This window comes from Ambystoma mexicanum, chromosome 6p, assembly GCF_040938575.1.
Source record: "Ambystoma mexicanum isolate Mex_15411 chromosome 6p, UKY_AmexF1_1, whole genome shotgun sequence".
Taxonomy (NCBI): domain Eukaryota; kingdom Metazoa; phylum Chordata; class Amphibia; order Caudata; family Ambystomatidae; genus Ambystoma; species Ambystoma mexicanum.
The window spans coordinates 1,224,183,419-1,224,202,827 of record NC_090935.1 but is presented as its reverse complement, the minus strand read 5'-3'; positions in this window follow the sequence as shown (position 1 = coordinate 1,224,202,827).

Sequence of the window (19,409 nt, the reverse complement as noted above, 5' to 3'; positions counted from 1 at the left end):
TGTAATACTGCCTCCCACCAAGAACTAACGGATCAGACCAGGTCTGCATAACTATGCCCTGATGTCAAAGTCTTGAGTATGATTTCTTGGAACACACGAGGGCACAACCACCTCAATTCTATAACAGTTGGGGATTTGATGGACATTGATGTTGTTGCCCTCCAGGAAACCTGGCTCGTGCTGCCACCGATTTGGGACTCACACACTATACTGTTTACACCAGCAGAAAAAGGTGTCCTTGGTAGACCCAAAGGTGGGCTCTTGGTAGCAGTAAAAAAGAACTGTGGCCTGGAATCGACCATTTGTAAGTCTCCCTCCTTATCATTCCAAGTGGTAAAACTATTTAACATCCATCAAAAAATAGCTTTTGTCAATGTTTATTGGTGTATTAACACATTGAAATCAGAAGATTTTTTCAAGCAATTTGTAGAAATATTAGATGCATTGGCCCTCGAGGTTGGTCTAACATATATTCTAATATTGGGGAATCTTAACTTGCATCTTATTTCAAAGGGGGACTCTGCTCTAACAGGAGATGAAACAAAATGGTCTTCAATTATGGCTGAGCGCAACTTCCTGATGTTAAATGGAAATATGAGGGGCAATTGCCGCGCCCAGACCACCTGGCGAAGAGGTGCCCAACATGCCATAATTGATTATATCTATATTAATGCTAAAGCTTTTAATTCTGTCCAAAGTTAGAGGTCATTCACACAGATTTAAGCGATCATTATAAATTAAAATTGTCATTACAGATTGATCACACCAATATGATACAAAATACCAACTTCATAGAGACTCATAAAAACCTCTGGTCACAGGCTGGCCCAGGGAGATAGATGGTTGTGCTGGATGAAGCACATCTCCCATTTGCTGAACATACAGATTTACAATTAATGTAAAGGGGCTATTATAACATAGGCCTTTTCCCCAGCAACCATAAGGTGAATTTTCTTCATTCATGTACCACTTTTAGGCAATTTCCAGACGATTTTGGAGATATAAAATTCATGCCTCTATGAGTGGCGGAACTGTAACAGCCAGTTAAACTAGGTTTCTGGCTGATCTGAAAATGTACCAAATGTGGGATTTAGTGAACTGGTAGAGGATACAATTAAGTATATGTGTAATAAGATACACATTCATAAGTGTTATGCTTTTTGTGAAAAGGGCAGGAAAGTGCCACACGGCCATGCAAAATGGGGGGACCTGGCTGCCATCTTATTTCATTCTCCATGATTAGTGGACTCAGAAAATATGAATGTTATTGCAGTTATTAGTACAATTATAAGGTTTTGCCACATAACTAGATTTTTGTAAAAGTCTGACATGGGAACAAATGGGGCTTGTAAATTAAGCTGCCTTATGTCTGCTCGAGACCCCTAAACCAATCCAAACTGGGAGGCTGGGATTGGGAGGAGAGAGAAGGGTAACTGTCCAATCCTAGTTGGGTGACCTCTTGCAGGGTACTCACCCAAGATTGTAAAATTGGTGGGGTCATCGCTTCTATATAATGGGGACTGTACTAGGCGGAAGGGAAAGAGCTGCTGAAATTTACCATCGGAGAGCGCTGATGAAACTTAACATCTGACATCTGCAAGGAAACACCAAGGGAGATTGCTGAGAGTGCATCTGGGTAGAGCAGTCTATTTCTAGGAAGGCTCAAAGATGACTAGGTCCCATGGTGAGAGTGGGAGGCCATCTTTGAAGTAGAGTGACCAGACCCCTGCCCTATCTTTCAGAGTGTCCTGAGATGCAGCTAGATTTTCTGACCTTTAAACAGAGGCTTTATATGTATGTAGAACTGAGCCCCGGGAATCCAAAAGGTGGGGGAATCTGCTGGCCTTACATGCTTTCCCTTTATAGTGGGCAGAGGGGTACAACTGTGTAGATCCTTAGCCTATTTAACTAAATGTGTTAATTTAATTATTTCTCCTTTTGGCAGAACACTACAGGTGAATTTTGTTAAAATTCAAAATTAACAAAGCTCTTGTCCCAGTATGCACTGAAAACTATAGCCTATAATTTAATTCGGTAACCCTTTTTGTACTGCTGACACGACTTCTTTAAGGAAGAGGGGTGTCTTTGTTCTTAGATCAGTCCAACCTTTTTATCGAGCTTCCCCAACAATGGCCTTTCAATGGAGGGGGGTCATAAATCTAAAATTCCTCAGATCTTTCCAATGTTTCTGGTCTACTTCCCCAACACAGACCAAAGTAGGGGAGTCTGGTTATTTTAAACTAAAAGTGTGGGTGAAATCATAATTGCCCTATGTATTTTTACCAATCTTTAAATCCTACTGCTAGCCTTTTAAGCCTGCAGGAAAATCAACCTGCACAGCACTACATTTATAATAATTTTGGTTATTGATCAATTTAATAATTTCTTGAAGTGAAATTTGTAGAAAGTAAAGAATTGTGATTTGTGTTATTTTCAACTCACGTTTGTGATTTATTTATGTGCAGAGAAGTTGATTCTGTTGTGCCACGGATACAGTGGTGTCTGACTTTTATGTGCAAATTTCTATTACTTTAATTTAAAAAGAATAGAAATATATTTCCTGTCCACCGGCCTGGTTCTTGGCTCATTGGTAGCTCAGGCGCAGGGATCCAAGGTGCATGATATGAAACAGAAAAAGGGCTGAATAAAAGAATCTATTAAACAGTTTGTTGCGAGGCACCTTGAGTGGGGTGGGAAGGAACTCCCTGCATTTAGGTTGGCCTCTCATTAAGCCGTTATAAAGCGACTTGGCTATCGGCCGGCCTGTTATCCGGTGGGTATATTTTAAAGCGAGTGTTTGCGTTTTGTGGGGCGTAAGAATTAGCTATAGTTAAAACCATGCATGGCTTTTTTGTTTGCAGCCTCTAACCAATAAAGTGGATGACATTGAATTGAACTAAGCTGTAACAGAGACTATTAATATTTACTGTGTTTGCTGTTTAAACCAAATTAGAAATCCAGGGAAACACAATAATACCCTGTGTAAGGCATGTGTTTTGCTAATGGTGATCGGTTGCATTAAGGATGATACGGTCACATTGGCAGTGACCTGGATTGATATTCTGGCCATACAGGGGTTTACGGCCTTGCGGTAAAACAACTTTTTCACAGACGTGCTGAGGACATAAAATTGATGACCTCCGACAGGATACTCACAAACATTTGAAAATATCTTGAATGGATAATTTGCTCCATAAAATATGTCACATGCTGAGCCCTAAATACCATGTAGAAATGATGTGAGTGATACAGTCGCTAACACAGCTAAGGGTTGGCACAGAGACTGAAGGATGTGTATCTAAAACATTGTGGGCTATACAATCAGCAAATATTCCTCTACTGGAAATGAAGCAGTTTAAACAGGTTGTCTCATGTGTCTTAGAAGTATCATTGGGAAAACATTCCTCAAGTGGGGGGATAAAGTATATTAAATATAGTATGGTAGAGCAACATGATGGGGCCCTCTAAACTGACCTACGAGAATTGAGACTGTAGATGTTTTTATATGTATTTGCACTTATTTACAGGAAATAAAAAAATATCATCTGGTTAAACGCAACCAATTTAATGTGAAACCTGCCATTGGATGTGAACAATTATTATTGTTGGCTTTACTTAAAGATCATTTGAGGACTATATGTCCTTATCTGTTGTGTTATCTGGAAGCACCAATGGAGAAATACAGAAGGGAACTTAACATTCTTTTATGTATTGCAAACATATGTGTCAACACCAGCCATCCGCTAATGGACAACTACTGGCAAAAGCACCACAAAGTGGGTTTTGGTGATTTAATGTCGCCGGTGGGACCCTCATTGTGAATGAAGATGTTGAACCTGCAAGAGAGTTTTTGCTGCATTAAAGGACAGTGGCCCTCATTACGACCCTGGCGGAAAGGGGTTTACGCCGGCGTAAAGCATGGCGTACCTTTCCGCCTGACTACGAGTTCCCGTAGCGCCATGGTGCTTTTTTCGCCTGCTTTTTCCAGGCGGAAAAATCCATGGCGCTACGGGACTTGTTGTTAATTACGCCACCGTAATTTACGGTGGCGTAATTAACGCCTTCCCCACTCCCATTATACCCTATGGGGCAAAAATGGGAATGGGGAAGGGTAAATGGGGATTGGGGACTTACCGCCCCGCCAAGGTCGGAATGGGGCGGTAAGTCCGCCAACCACCATGGCGGAGTTGGCAGCTTAGCGCCATGGACCATGGTGCAAATTGCACCATGGTTCTCCGCCAGGGTCGTAATGAGGGCCAGTGACTGTTTGACAGGGAACATTATGAATTGTTGTCAACCATTTCTCTATTGTGTATGGTTACTTATCAACGCAGTGAAAGACAGTCTGTCTATGAAGTAATTGCTGATACTGTGCATTTAGTAGCCGACAGGATCATCTTAAAACATCTGATAACCCAAACTATTGTGATAGAATATGAATAAAAATACATTTTTTTAAATATTAATAAAAATCTGTTTGTTGAACCTGGTTGTCTCTTTATGTTGAGTGGTCATGGGGCGAAGATTCCCAGGCATGAAGTTCTTGGAAATATATTAAGACAAAGGGACATTGATCGGTATGGAAGATGTTAAGAGCTTGTAGCATCATCTGTGAAAATAAAAAAGGCTGTAACAATACTTGCAATGTGCGATTAAAAATGATTTTGAAAAAATAATTAATTATATAAAAAAGACATATTTAATGCAGAATGGAAACAAAATTATGTACAATCATTTCAATGCAGATAGGAAACGTTTTAATTCAAAGGAAAAATAAACATGCAGATTAAAACAACCAAACAGACAACTCTCAGACACTCAGCTAGGATGGGTGCATCACCTGTGTGACATAGACGAGTTAGAGGTAGAGAGATGGCAGGGACGCTGTGGAATAGTTAAGGGGTGGCTAAGAGATTAGCACCAAAATATTTAATAGCCCTTGGGGTGCGTCAATCCACTTGGTGCCAGCGTTCTTTTATTAAACACAACATTGAACGTCTTTTGTAGGGTGACAGTGCTAATTTCCCACTGATTTTAATTGTGCACTATAGCCGGATGTGTAACAATGATAGACTGCGGGGTGTTACACATGGCTGCCTCTACAAAGGATTGCACCAGAACTGTCTGAATTTATCTCAAGAGCGTTGTTGAAGTTCAGCGTTATACCTTTCACCTTCATACTGAAGGCCCCTAGAGATGTGTGATAGGCGTATACTTTGGGGCCCGGAGATACAAACTCCACAGTGTATTTGCCAGGAGCTAGCTCCAAAGTTATAACTCTGGGGCGGCTGACAAAAATAACACTGGTATCGTGGTACAGAACCCGCTCTTGCAATTGATCCATCACAACAAACAGTTTTAAGTGAACGTGAGCGGTTGTAAACGCGTCTATAAATATGTTCATGTTGTCTGAAGTTGTTTGATATTCCATGGCATATTCCATGGCATAGCACCAGAACGTCTATGAACACGTAACTGCAACTGCTCACGTCATAGGAATGATCAAATAGATAAGCATGGAACATGATGGAGTCTGTGACGATGGTTGTGTTGGGCAAATTAACTCTTTGCGCAAACTTACCCCACAATGAATTAAGGCATAGTTTTGCCAACAACCGCCAAGCTGGGTTGTCCTCGATGTGTTCCATACGCAAACGTATGTCCTGATGTTTAAAATAATCAACTATGTGGGCCTGTTTAGCAGCATGACCCACACAGTCGACAGGAAAGCCAGGGCTTTCTGTTTCTGCTGTAGGAACATGTGGACATAATCACAGAAGATATTGAGGGTGATTGTTTTAAAATGCCATATTTTTTATATGCGCCCAGGTCATATCCCTGCTTCAATCATACAAGTCCCTGTCAGCGTTCACTCTTCGTTCGTGTGCCTGCACATGGCCTGCTTTGTCTCAACACATGTACAGCAGAGCGCAAACATTAGTTTACTGTTGCATTGATAGGGTAACACAGGTATGTGAAGACCTGGGGTGCTAAGACCTCACACCTGATTAGACCAAAATACTGGTCCATATCACCAAAAATACTACAGATGATTTCGGGATGCCCCACAGGATAGGGTTTGTCATTATTTATAGATGGGTATAGACTGGTAAAATCTATTTGCTCTTCCAGTGCAATGCGATTATATAACTGTAAAGCATTCATGCAGCCACCATATAACGCATCTCAGGGTTTAGGAGGCGGGAAGATCTCTCTCTTTAAGAAAACAGTACACATCAGGATTGTTCTGCACCATCGCATGCCACTATGGTTCCCAGATACTGATGACTTTAACACTCCGACTGGCTAGAAAAGTCTTTTTCAACAGGGTGCCTCTATATAACTGTTCATAATTAGTCCCCATCAAAGTATTGAAACCCCCAGCAGGGTAACAATCGGGACATCCATGATAAAAGCAGCCATTGAATTCGTAGGCTGTGTCAACCCCAAACCACTGCATAGCCGTCTAACCAGTATGTCCATAGGGTTTCTCACCACCACCAGTTAGGGCGTGTTGTTTGGAGATATTTTCGGTCTCTGAGATATATAAGAGCCATTGATACTGTGGAATAATGTTTCTGTTGCCCATATAGTTGTCTGTAGATCTAGTTGTCTGTAGATCTACATGGAACAACTAGCCAACGTAGTGTTTTGGAAAGGATTGATATATGATGCGTGTATCCATGCCTTTATAGGTTTTCACGTCAAGTCATTTCAATGATCCCGTCCATTAACAAATTATAAGCTTGTCTTAAAATGTTGACATCTTCTTGACGGTAGGCCCTTATCTCTTGGCTAAAGTCAAAAATGCTGTGTTCATTCGCTTTCTACCATGCTATGAACTGATCTTTCTTGCTAGGAATTATGTATTGAACACCGTACATGTTCGTTGGTGGAATCGGGCCTAAGTAGTTCTGGTTAGCTGCTGTGTTCAAAAGATGGGAAAGAAACCCTTTGAACCGAGGAAACTAAAAGCTCTTGGAAGTTTGTTGCGTTTCATCAGTAAAAAGTTCAAGTAGTGAATAAAGTGTATCTGTAGAGGTACCACAAAGACAGCCATAAGCTTAGAAACCTGGGTGTTTTTACGCCATTTTTTTGCCAAACTAATTGTCACAATACAAATTATCCATCATAGCCTTGGGAATTATGTGCTAAAAAAGTGTCATGAAATTACAATTCGAGCGCGGTATGAAGGAACGCACTTATCAGAGTAGCACTGCAAAAGTGGAGGGGGCTCTTTCTGATATCTGTGAAATTAAATGCTTAATAAAACGAATCCATAAATATCGGGGCACAGGTAAGTATAATCAAGCTTAGTGGTATAATGAAAAGGAGTAAATAGGCCTTAAAAGTTTGCTTTTGCAGAAAACACGTGTTAACATTTTATGGGCCTCATTACAACCCAGGTGTTAAGAGGTTAACAGCGCCGTAAAAGGTGTCGGCGCCGTCAAACCCTTAACGCCTGATTACGAGGTCCCTTTGTGGGTTGAACTTTAACGCCTGCTTTTAGCAGGCTTTAAAAACCAACCCGAAAAGGGACCTAGGAGCTAATTACGGTACCGTCATTTACGGTGCCGTAATTAGCGCCTTCCTCATTCCCATTGAGCCCTATGGGCCAAAAATGGGAATGGGGAAGGGGCCATGGTGAATGGGGAATTACCGCCCCGCCAACCTTGGAATGGGGCGGTAATTCCGCCATTCACCATGGCCGTCCCCGGCATGGACCATGGTGCTAATAGCACCATGGTTTAGCGCCGGGGTCATAATGAGGCCCTATGTGCGGCAAAGGCCGCTGTGGCGGGTGACTTAGTGCAGGGTCTGGGATCACAGGTCAGCGCTGAGAAAAGTTCATAATGGTTGTTACTTTTCAAGGTCACAGATTACAGCTTGCACGCTGCTTCAACAAGCTAAGAATGAATGATCTTTTTATATTTCAAAATCACTCATAAAATGCGATTTTCATGCTATGAAGGAACACACTTATCAGCTGCGAGAGTAGCACTGTCAAAGGGGAGGCGGCTCTTTCTGATATCTGTGAAATGAAATGCTTAATGAAACTAGTCCATAATTATTGAGACAAAGGTAAATATAATCAAACTTAGTGGTAGAATGAAATGTGCTAAATAGGTCTTAAAAGCTTGGTTTTGCAGAAAGTGGTTGTTAGCTTTTTATGTGTGGCAAAAGCCGCTGAGGCTGATGATTTAGTGTAGAGTCTGCGATCCCAGGCCAGGGCTGAGAAAAGTTCATAATGGTTGTTATTTTCGAGGTCACAGATTACAGCTCGCAGGTTTCACCAGCAACCTATGAATGCATGATCATTTTATATTTCAAAATCACTCATAAAATGCGATTTTCTAATGGAGGCGAAAAGAACCACGGCAGTTTCAAATTACCACGTAGAACATTTTGCCTGGGAAAAGGGTTAGAGTGCCCCCTATGTTCTACATTTATGTAACAGTGGGTCCGTGGTTCAGGGCTCTGACAGTGACATCGTGGGCAGCTCTTCCCATGAGAATCAGAATGAGGCGACCAGGGCTGTTTATTATAGTTCTGCTGGTTGTCTCAAAAGTTTCAATGACTTACCTTTGTGCTGTGTTAACTGGGTGTGGATTGTTACATCACAAGTCTGTAATTGAGAGCGGTGTGGGAAGGATCATGAAGCTGATTATTAAATGCAATGTACGCTTTTGTATAAGGGTTCAAAGTGTATAAGCCAGTCAGCTTTATGTGAGGAGATTTCTTCATGTTGCACGATCATGAATACTGATTGCCTTGCATTGTATAAAAGTTTTGACTTTAGGGGTGTTTCTTTGACAGCGCCTTTTCATGCAGTTCTGTTCTGCAATTTGTTTGAAATTGCTGTCTCAGCTGCGTTTGGAGCCCTGGATAAAACTGTGTTACTTCTTGCACGGGCGTACACTCCTTTCTGACTACTTTTGTAATTTTTTGGTGTGTTTTACGAGGCAACACCCAACACGTTTTTGGAGGCCCCAGTGAGATATCTATACCGTTCGAGTGAGGTGTGAGATTTTCAGCCATGTTCCCGGGGGAGTGCGGTACAGCGTCCATTGGTCAGTACTAAGAGCTTGAGCCAGTAGAGGTCTATGGACACCACTATCCAAAGGTCCACCTGGTCCAGCGCTGCCTTCACTCCGACTGAAGTACAGGCCTTTAAAGGGAGACTCTGAGGTCGAGAGAAATGAAGAATCTCCTAAAAGGATATGTGAGCATAACCGTGCATGAAAGCGCTAGGAGCGGGAGGGACTATTTTTATGGTGTATAGGATGCACCCTCATCAATGGTGGAGAGGGCGATTGACCATAGCAGTCTTAGATGTTAGGTCTACCATTCTAATAGGGAGAAGGTAGGCAGTGGCACATCTGCACTAGAGCAGAGGAATGCGTAGTAAGTGGCAGACCTTGTTAGACAAGAGTTGCGAGTAGTGCAGGCAATTGGTATAGTTGCGTCATTTTCTTTTCTTTGGGGAAGAATTATATTGGGGTATATGCACACACATGTTTGTGAGTAGCATCAGTTTTCTTTTAGTGTTGCAGAAAGTGGTCGTAGTGGTCATTTAATGGGGCTGTAGAAAAAACAGAGCCAAAACCATTTGTAAATAGCGCAAAGCAGCGTAGCGTGAGTAACTGGTGCAGTTGAGCGAGAGGAGGAGTAACAGCTTTGTCTAACGCAGTAACATAGGGCATCATTGTTAAGGTGCTGGGCTTAGGGAGAATGTCATTTCTGTACTAATACAATATAACAAGACGGGCCTGTGGAGAAGGCCATTGTGTGCAAGCACTGAGTGTGAGGTGTGAAAGGGCAGGGCCTGCAGGGAAGGCTGTTGCGAGTGAAATTAGGGCGATCGAGCAAAGTGGTAAGTATAAAAATTGAGCGAGTGCAATTGCTTGGAGAGGGAGTGAGAGTGTAAAAACTTAGAATAACAAGGGGAAGGAAGAAAGGGAAAGGGAGATAAGAATATTTCAATAGAAATTACTAAGGCAGAGACAATGACGTCCTATTGGATGGATGCTTTGTTGAATCACATGTGTAGGAAATATCATGATAAAATATCAAAGTACCATTTTGAGTGGGTATACGACACAGTGGGAAAGTGTTATAAAGAGTGGCCCGGAGAGGGAACGTACGATAAATACATTATTGAAAGTATTTACTCGTACTTGGCAGCTACATACAAAGGGGCAAAGCTTAAAAAGAGACAGTATATCCTAGGGCTTTGGAAACTGTATGAAGAAAAAGAAAAGGGATGGAGAAAGGGAAAAGAGGAGGAGGAGCTGGGAAGTGCACCACCCCCTCCTCATACGATATACCCATTGTTAAAACTAGCAGCAGGGTATACGAATCCTAGACGATTGTCTCACAACAAGGAAGGAGCACATAAGCAGAAAGAGGACAGCGACACAAGCATTATTAGCAAAGACGATAAAGGGAGGAGGAAATATTTAAATGACATTAAAAAGAGCACACAGAAACAGCTTAACAGTGTGTTCAAGGCAGCAGAAAAAATAATGGAAAGGGAAATAGGGGAGAAAGGAAAGGAACGCAAGAAGGTAGTCAATGAACAGGGGTGGACAGCAAGATGCACAAAGTTTAACATAGACTAATGGCGACAGGACTCAGACTATAGTGAAACTGATACTGCAGAAGTAGGGTACTCAAATGCCCCTTTTACAGAAAGCGAGGGATGAGGTTCATTATATACTATCACAGTCCATGGACATCTGAGAGTCCAGGGTTCAAGTCCCTGTTCGTGTGCCGACCTTGGATGTCCATTACTGTATATCTTGGACCGAAAAGAATGTATTAGAATGAATTTGGTTACAAAGAAATGTATCTGCTTTTGAGGTTCTTACCCCAATTATACATTTTGTATGCACTTTAAGGGGCCGATTCATGGAACAAACGTGCGCCGAAAAAAGTGGCGCAAGCTGGCGCAAGCAGGCGCAAGCGTGAAAAAGGAAGTGCACGTGCACGTGTGCGATTCATGGAAGTCCCTGCGCGTGTTTTTCTTGGGATGTGCGCCAAACCCATGCGTGGCGCACACGGACGCACACGTCATTGCAACATCCCGAACGCCGTGCACAGCGTGCACAGGGAAAGCGTACAGCATCCGCGCACACACCAAAAAGGGGGTGGGACACAGGGCGTAACATGCGGAATCGGGAACAACATGTGAAAAAGAAGGGGTAACTGGGGAAGTACTGCAGGGAAATGCACGGAACGCCCACACGAACAACCCGTATTCATGGATTCGAATACGGGAAACCTGCGCACGGCAAAAGACGTACATAGGCGTCAACGCGTCCGCCACACGAAGGCAGGTGGAAGCGTCCCCGCGCACAGTATAAAAGTGCGCGCAAACAACAAACACGTATATACAGCTACGATGAATACCCCATTTGTCGCAGCACTGATCGTGGGACACCGCAGGAGGAGGATAATAGCCAGGGCCTGCATTTTTTTACCCCGTACCAGCCTTTTTGGGATGCCTGACGACCACGTCTATGGCAGGTATAGGTTTCCACCTCATATCATCCTAGACCTCGTCAGGGAGTGGGAAGATGACCTTACTTCCCCCACCCTGAGCTCCCAAGCATTGAGCCCCTTGGAGAAGATGCTCAATGTCCTGCATTTTTTGGCCACTGGGTCATTTCAGCTGACAACTGCCATAGTCCGCAGGCACATATACATGCCCAGAACACCCACAGAAAGGCAGGCCGTGGTCCAGGACTTTTACAGGGTGGCACACTTCCCCAAAATGCTTGGTGCCATAGATTGCACCCATGTGACCCTACGCCCACCTAGGGCCACTGAGCACATCTATCGAAAACCGCAAGCACTGGCATTCCATCAACGTGCAGGTTGTATGCGATGCTAAAGGAATCATCACCTCTGTCTATGCAAACTACCCTGGCTCCACCCATGACAGTATCCGCCCTGAGCCGGGCCCTGGAAGCTGGGCAGCATGGCGACACAATGCACCTAGGTGAGTACAAATGCCTGTGCACATGCATGCAAGTCACACACAGACAAATACCCAAACCCTAATAATCTCAACTATTATCACCTCCCCAGGGGACAGTGCCTACCCGCTGAGCAAATACATGATGACGCCAATCCAGAACCCCACCACACCACCCCAGGTAAGATACAACGATGCCCATATTGCAACCAGGGGCATAGTGGAGCGCATATTCGGAATGCTCAAGTCACGCTTCCGCTCCCTTGACCGCTCTGGTGGGCAGCTACTATATGCACCCCCAGTAGTGTGCAGGATCATTGTGGCAGCATGTGTCCTGCACAATGTTGCAACACGGCGGGATGTACCGGTGGACATGGTGGTGCCCCCACATCCCCAACCACAGGCACAGGCCATGACAATCACTCGTATGTCACCCAAAGCCACCAAAACCACAACATGACATGGCAAGCAATAGCAAAACACCAACACAGGAACATTAATGTACACATTGACATGTGAAAAATGCAAAGTGGCGAAAGACAATAATGCCAGACATGGAATCAGATGAAATGACTGACCAACAACCTCCCACACAAAGCAAGTCATACCCAAATGCATAACAACAGTTATAGCTTGAACATAACAATGAATGCCTGTTCACGTGCACATTGTGCACAGCAAAATCAACACTGCATAATATGTGTGCTGTGTCCATCTCCTGCAACACACTGCTCAGCACACAGCATAGTGACCAGCCATTGTGTGTGACGCACACCCTGAGCATCACATGAAAACAACAAACTAAATAAAAAAACAAATCACGCATGTACAGGATCCACAAATGGTCATAGATCATGTGCTGCAGGGTCACAGTGGACCCTAGAAGGCAAACTGAGTGCACATGTGGACATGGAAGGGTGGTTGTACATGTTGTGGATCATAGTGCGAGTGTGTGTATCCGTAGGGACATGCACTCAATACATGCATGTGCAATCTAGTGACCACCAGTGTCCTCATCACATATGAACATTGCCCATGTGTACACCTGTACACCCCAGCATGTCAAACCACAACTATACCCTCACACCTGAAAGGTAAACACAACACATGAACAGCCATTGATCAGCAGAATAAATCATGTACATAGGATACCACAATTACAATGTCAGGGTGCCCATCACACTGTGGGGCAAGGCAACTGTCCAACAACACAATACCCCTCCCTCCCTCACATATCACCATGACCCACTGAACAACTGCGCATGCGGTATGTAGCCTTCATCCTTGAAGTTCACCTGGCCACAGGATCACCCTTCCCCTTTGTCTCCATCTTCCACCTTGCTTGTAAAAAGTGTCCAGCACCCTCAGAGGCCACCTTGACTTGCAAAAACACCAAATAAAAAAGAACTCAAAGCAGGCAAATAAACAATCCAAAAAAAGGCCTGCAGGCAGCAAAACAAACCAGAAGAGCCTCCAGTAGATGACTTGAAGTAGCAGTACGTCACAAAACACAAGTACTAGCACAATGATGGAACAACCAAGGTAGCACAGAAAACAATGTCACAACAGGATGTGTACCATGTTTGGTACATAATATATAATGATGCCCCACAAACTGATGTGTACTGTCACAGCTCCCGTGTACAGGCGCAGGAGTGGCACGGACCAACCACCCCCACTGTGGTCTGGGTGCCTGCAAGGTCAAACTCACACAGGCCTCTGAGACCCTGGTGGGGAAGGAGGGTCAGGGATATGCAGTTGGGACAGGCATTGGTATACTGGATAACCGGAATGAGGGGCAGGAGAGGGGAGGAGGATTGACAAGGAAAAATATAATAATCACATTAACACTTACACAATCAGTCCAAACGAGTACATCATGCACATAGTACCAAATTACTCAAATTAAAGTCAAAGAGAAACTTATCTCTGGGGTGAGTGCTGGCCTCCTGCCTGAACACTCTCAGGTCTGGTAACATGAGCAGTGCAGACAGAGCTGTGACCGCCCGTTGACACAGACTCCGGGGTCCAGGACAAGAGGAGCGAGCAGTGGTCGTCCATTGAGGTTCACGTTTTTTGAGAAGCGCTGTTTGGATAAGGGCTGTCTACGGATGGACCTGCTGCTGCTCCTTCCCAAGGATTGCTGGCTCGACTCCTGTGTCTTTAACAGAAAAGAAAAAGAAAACAAAGAAAGGACTATATTTGCGAAGCATCGTAGGCCCGCCCCTCATCCCCATAATCCATTTAACCTGACAATCTTGCGCTTTATGCGTGCACACTTTTTGAGAAGCACTGTTTGCATAAGAGCTGTCTACGGCTGTCCACGGGTGTTGAGGGTGGAGAAGGGGCTTGGTGCTTTACACAAGTTAATTTTTGTCTTACTGTGGATGTTACTTGTTTTGTTTTTTTTTCTTTGCTTATTTTTTAAAAAATGTAATTTTATGGTCAAATCTTATTTTTATTTCTTTTCTTACACTGCTGCTTCCCTTTCGCTATTGGCATAATTAGAACCTAATTCAGCAGATTAGCTGTTACTCAAGGCATGTACACTTTAAAATCCAATATGCCAGATACGCTTACCTCCTCCAAAATGGAGTCTACCCCCATACCCTGGAAAATTGCCCAAACACACATTGTTCTATCTCTGGTGGTTAAAGAAGATGTTGTCATGACTGACATCAGGAATTACTGTGTCGTTCGCGACTCAAAGTTGGAAGCTGTGAGAGGAGGAAGAAAATGGTACCGTACTCTGAGATCTCTTGAGGAGTCTGATTCCAACCAAAATAGTTCTAAAGTTGGTGGAGCCCAGGAGACAGGGGAAGAACTGAGTCCGACAAGGTTGAGTAAACGACAAGACTGTGTACCACCAAGTCCTCAAGGCGACAATTCAATCATCGATCAAGCAATGTGACCCATGTTTCAATCTCCGACGCATCGGAATTAGAGGAGAATAATAACTTCTCCTCTCCAATGATGGATAGTGGGGCCCCTCCCATTGACTTGGCTGAAACATCTATTTCTGACCTATCTCTCCATGCTAGTTTTTCTAATGACCTTCATGAAGAAAATGTGGCAAGTTCTCCACAGCATCATAATCAAAATAATTCCATTTCTCCTTGTCCTTCTATCTCTTTCATAGCCCCAACTTCTAGATGTCCTAAACCTCCGCCTCTGGCCTCTGAAGCAACAACTCAACCTCACTTACTTGAAATCACACTTGCTGCGATTAATAATGCAATTGTCACCCTTGGACGACTTTTTGAGACGCTTGACCAAAAGATCTCGTATCAAGCGTCCCAAATCTCCCGGATCGCCGAATGGATTGAATGTGAAACAATCCAAAGAAATGGTCATCACGAAAGAGACATGCAGCATCCAACTAATGGCAATGAGACTGTGGTTGGTCCAGTGAAGCCTTTGCAAATCAGCTCTATATCTCCTAGACCAGCTCTTTCTACATTCTCCGAAGTGATCTGCTCGCCCAGTTCCTTAGAGGTGGAAACTAGAGTGAACCAAGTTTCAGATGAAAAGAGGTTGAATATTGTTCCCCAAAAAATGTTTGACATATTCCAACCGAAGAAAGGAACAAAAAAACCATTGAAGACGTACTCTAAAAAAAGAACCTCGGTGGGATCTAAGGGAAAAAAGAAAACAAAGAATATTAAGAACTCTGAAATAATCCCTAACTCCTCCACCAAACAATTTATTAAGAGATTACGAACAACTCGACCTTCTATGGCAAGTGAGGCAGTGATAAACAAATATAAATTAATGCGGAAGAATAACAGAAGTCCATCTAGTTTGGGCACTAAAGCGGGGAGTAGTCTTGCACATCATCCTTTAGACGAATTAGTCAACAAACTATCTAATATGCAGCCTTCTTCGGTGAAAAACAATAATGGAGTGGTGATTGCTCCTGTTACATCTGAATTACACACAGAGATCACGAGCTAATACTCCAGAGGATCAAGAGAGTATGAATCAAGCCTTATGTAGAAAAGAGATTCGAGAAGAAGTGAATGCTTATCTAGAATCACAAACATCGTATGACTCACAGCTGAATCCCTCCTTTGCCAAAAACTATCAAGGCACGGAAAGCAAATCCAACTGCATGCAAGAAGAATACATAAGTGAGGCTCTGCCACACTCTATCACCTGCTCATGTCAAACCTCACAATCAGCAGGGATTGCAACATCACAAGGAAGAAGAGACTCCTATGCATCTGCCACAGCAAATTTGCAGCCTACTGCTAAAATAGCCCCTGCGGCTATTAATATGGACCTAAACAGACACAAAAAAGCAAATTCAAAACCAAAAAAGGTTCAGTTCACACTCATTGTAAAATGTCGACCTGCACCATTCAAACAATATACATTGTGTCGAGCAAACATCTTGAACATTTTCAAAGACACATCTTTGCTTACTGACATATGCAGAGTTGATCTAGCACAAGTAGAATTCCCAAACTTGTTCCACCCGGAGACGGTGAGATTGTGGGTTGATTCAGCTTTGGTGGCGAGAACTATTTGGGAAGTGAAAGTAGAGCTCTTTGAGTTGGGCTTTATTATATTGCAAGATAATGCTACCTCCAAGCCCCCAGAGTGTACCAAAACTGTCATAAATAAATACATCACTGGACTCCGGCAAACCGCCCTTGGTTCATCTTGTGCAGTTCATCACTCATAATCAAAGACCATTCATTCTAAGATAGATGGAGAAGCATCACGAATCAAACTTGCCAGTTGGAACACAAGAGGTCATCCACATTTAATATTCTCCTTTGCTAAACACCTTATACAGTATGACTTACTTGTCTTTCAAGAAACATGGTTGAGGAATCCGCCGATATGGAATGATTACGATATCCAATTGGTGCCAGCGTTGTGGACCTCTCAGGGACATCCCACCTCAGGACTGATGGTAGCTACTAAACTAAGTTCTTCATGTACATTGCAACCTTGGGCCACTCTTAATCAATGTTTACAACTGGTTAAGATTCAAACTGGAAAACAGGTGATCGCCCTGGTCAATATTTACCTAAATCCAGCTGCCATTAGTGATAACCTCTTTTTTAAGAATATGATCGAAATACTTGACCTAATAGCCTTTGGTAAGGAGGTTACAAACATCATTGTGGCAGGTGATCTGAATATGCATTGTTTGGATAAAAGAGAGATGTCAAAGCCAATAATAAGGAAATGGAAGAACCTAATTGAGGAGAGGCAAATGAAAATGGTTAATGGTGCTATTACAGAGGACATACCACCGAAGGCAACCTGGTCAAGAGGTTCTAGTGAAAGTATAATTGATTATATTTTTACCACTGATACTTCTCTCTTTAATCAAATCAACCAATTAGAAAAATTGGGCAATGCTCTAGTGATCACAATATTTTATCATTGTCGTGGGAGTCAAAGTATCCAGCCCAGCAAAGAGATCATTACATTTTCAACCTGGAAATTAACAATAACAAGACGAGATTCAGATCGAATGAAGAAAAACTGGCCCAGTTTAAAACCAAACTAAAGCGGAATTCTTTCTTTTTAAAGATTCACTTTATACAACGGCATTATTGGAATTCAGACTTATTAACAGACAAAAATGTAATCATACACCCAAAACTAATTGTTTCGACCAGGAACAAAATGAATTGAAAGCACAAAAACGTCGAGACATAAAAGCTCTTAAACTTCTGCCGGTCGCGAACAGGGCAAAGGCCCTACAATTTATTAAGTGTCGCTACAGAAAGTGGACCAGGTCAAGAAGAGCCTCCAAATACCAAAGAGACGGCAAGTCCATGTTGAGAAGATGGTCATCAAAAAACTCAGCGGAAATGTGGGCTCTTTTGAATAATATCACTGGGAAAAAACAACTCGCGGCCCAAATTAATGGGCTTTCTGAAGAGCAATGGCTCACACATTTCCATGAATTATATAATGTATCTCAGTGGCCAAATCAAAATACACCAGTAACTATTTGTGGTGAGTGGCATTTAAATATTGAAACAAAAGATATTGAGTTTATTATCAAGTCCTCAAGTTCTCGAACGCCGGGGCCCGATGGCCTCACTAATGCCATCCTGAAGGCACATCCACATGAATGGGCCAAAATCTTACAGACTATATTCACGGATGTTGTTAAAAAAAAAGGAAATTCCTGAATCATGGCATAAAGCAATAGTAATTCCCATATATAAAAAGGGAAACCCCTCAATGCCGCAGAACTACAGGCCTAAATCACTGCTGGATGTCATTGGGATAATGTTGTCACGATGTGTGTTACGAGATTTCAACTCTTGGATTAAAACACATCACAAGAGAGATCCATGGCAGACAGGTTTTGTACGAGGAATGGGCACTATTGTCAACTTGATGTCACTTTATGTATCCAACATCAGGCTCTAATTAACAAACAACCCCTGTATTTTGCCTACATTGATTTTCATGCGGCTTTTGACTCAGTCTCTCGACCGATCCTGCTGCAGAAGTTGCAAAAAGCCAAATGCCCAGTAACGATTTTGGACATTATTAACAAATTACATTCTGAGACATCAATTCAAGTTAGATTGAACATGGAAGGTCTTCTTTCAGCCTCTGTTACTACTAATAATGGTCTACGGCAAGGTTGCATCTTAGCATCCACCCTATTTAACTTTTTTAATCATGATATCCCAGACATCTTCCAAAATCTGTTATGTGATCCTCCATCAATGGGCTTTGTCAAGATTCCTGCTTTAATATATCCGGATGACTTGATTTTATTATCTAAAACTCCGAGTGGCCTACAAAATGCCTTAAATGCATTAGAAGATTATATATTGGGAAATCAGCTTATAATCAATATTAACAAGACAAAAATCATGATCTTTAATGCCCAATCAAGAAAGTCAGATAAATTTGAATGGTCACTACAAGGTACTAATTTGGACATAGTGCAGCATACACCTACCTCGGTTTGCAAATAAGTACGCCGCAACCTAACCAAGCACATTTGGCGCTCCTGAAACAGAGAATAACAACAGCTATCTCTCAAGCGAAAATAATACTATACAAATATGGGATGTTCTCAATAAAATCTATCATTACTTATTATAATCAGAAGACCGTCCCCGTAATTGTGTATGGCTTTGAAACATGGAAAGTAATTAAAAGAGCTACTCTTGAGAAAATTGAAAGCAAATTTTGGAAAACAGTATTAAACCTCCCTCAGTGTTCGCCGATTGCACTGATTCAATATGAAATTGGCCTACTTTCCCTTTTTGCTAGACTTCAGTGGCGTCAATGTGCTTTGTTTAGGAAATATTTGTTAGCAGGACAATCTGCTAACCTATTATCGGTCCTTGCGGGATACATGTTAATGTCTAAACACTCATTTCCAATGCAGTGGAGCAACAATGTACTAGACATCTTGGTAGCTGCAGAAAAATCT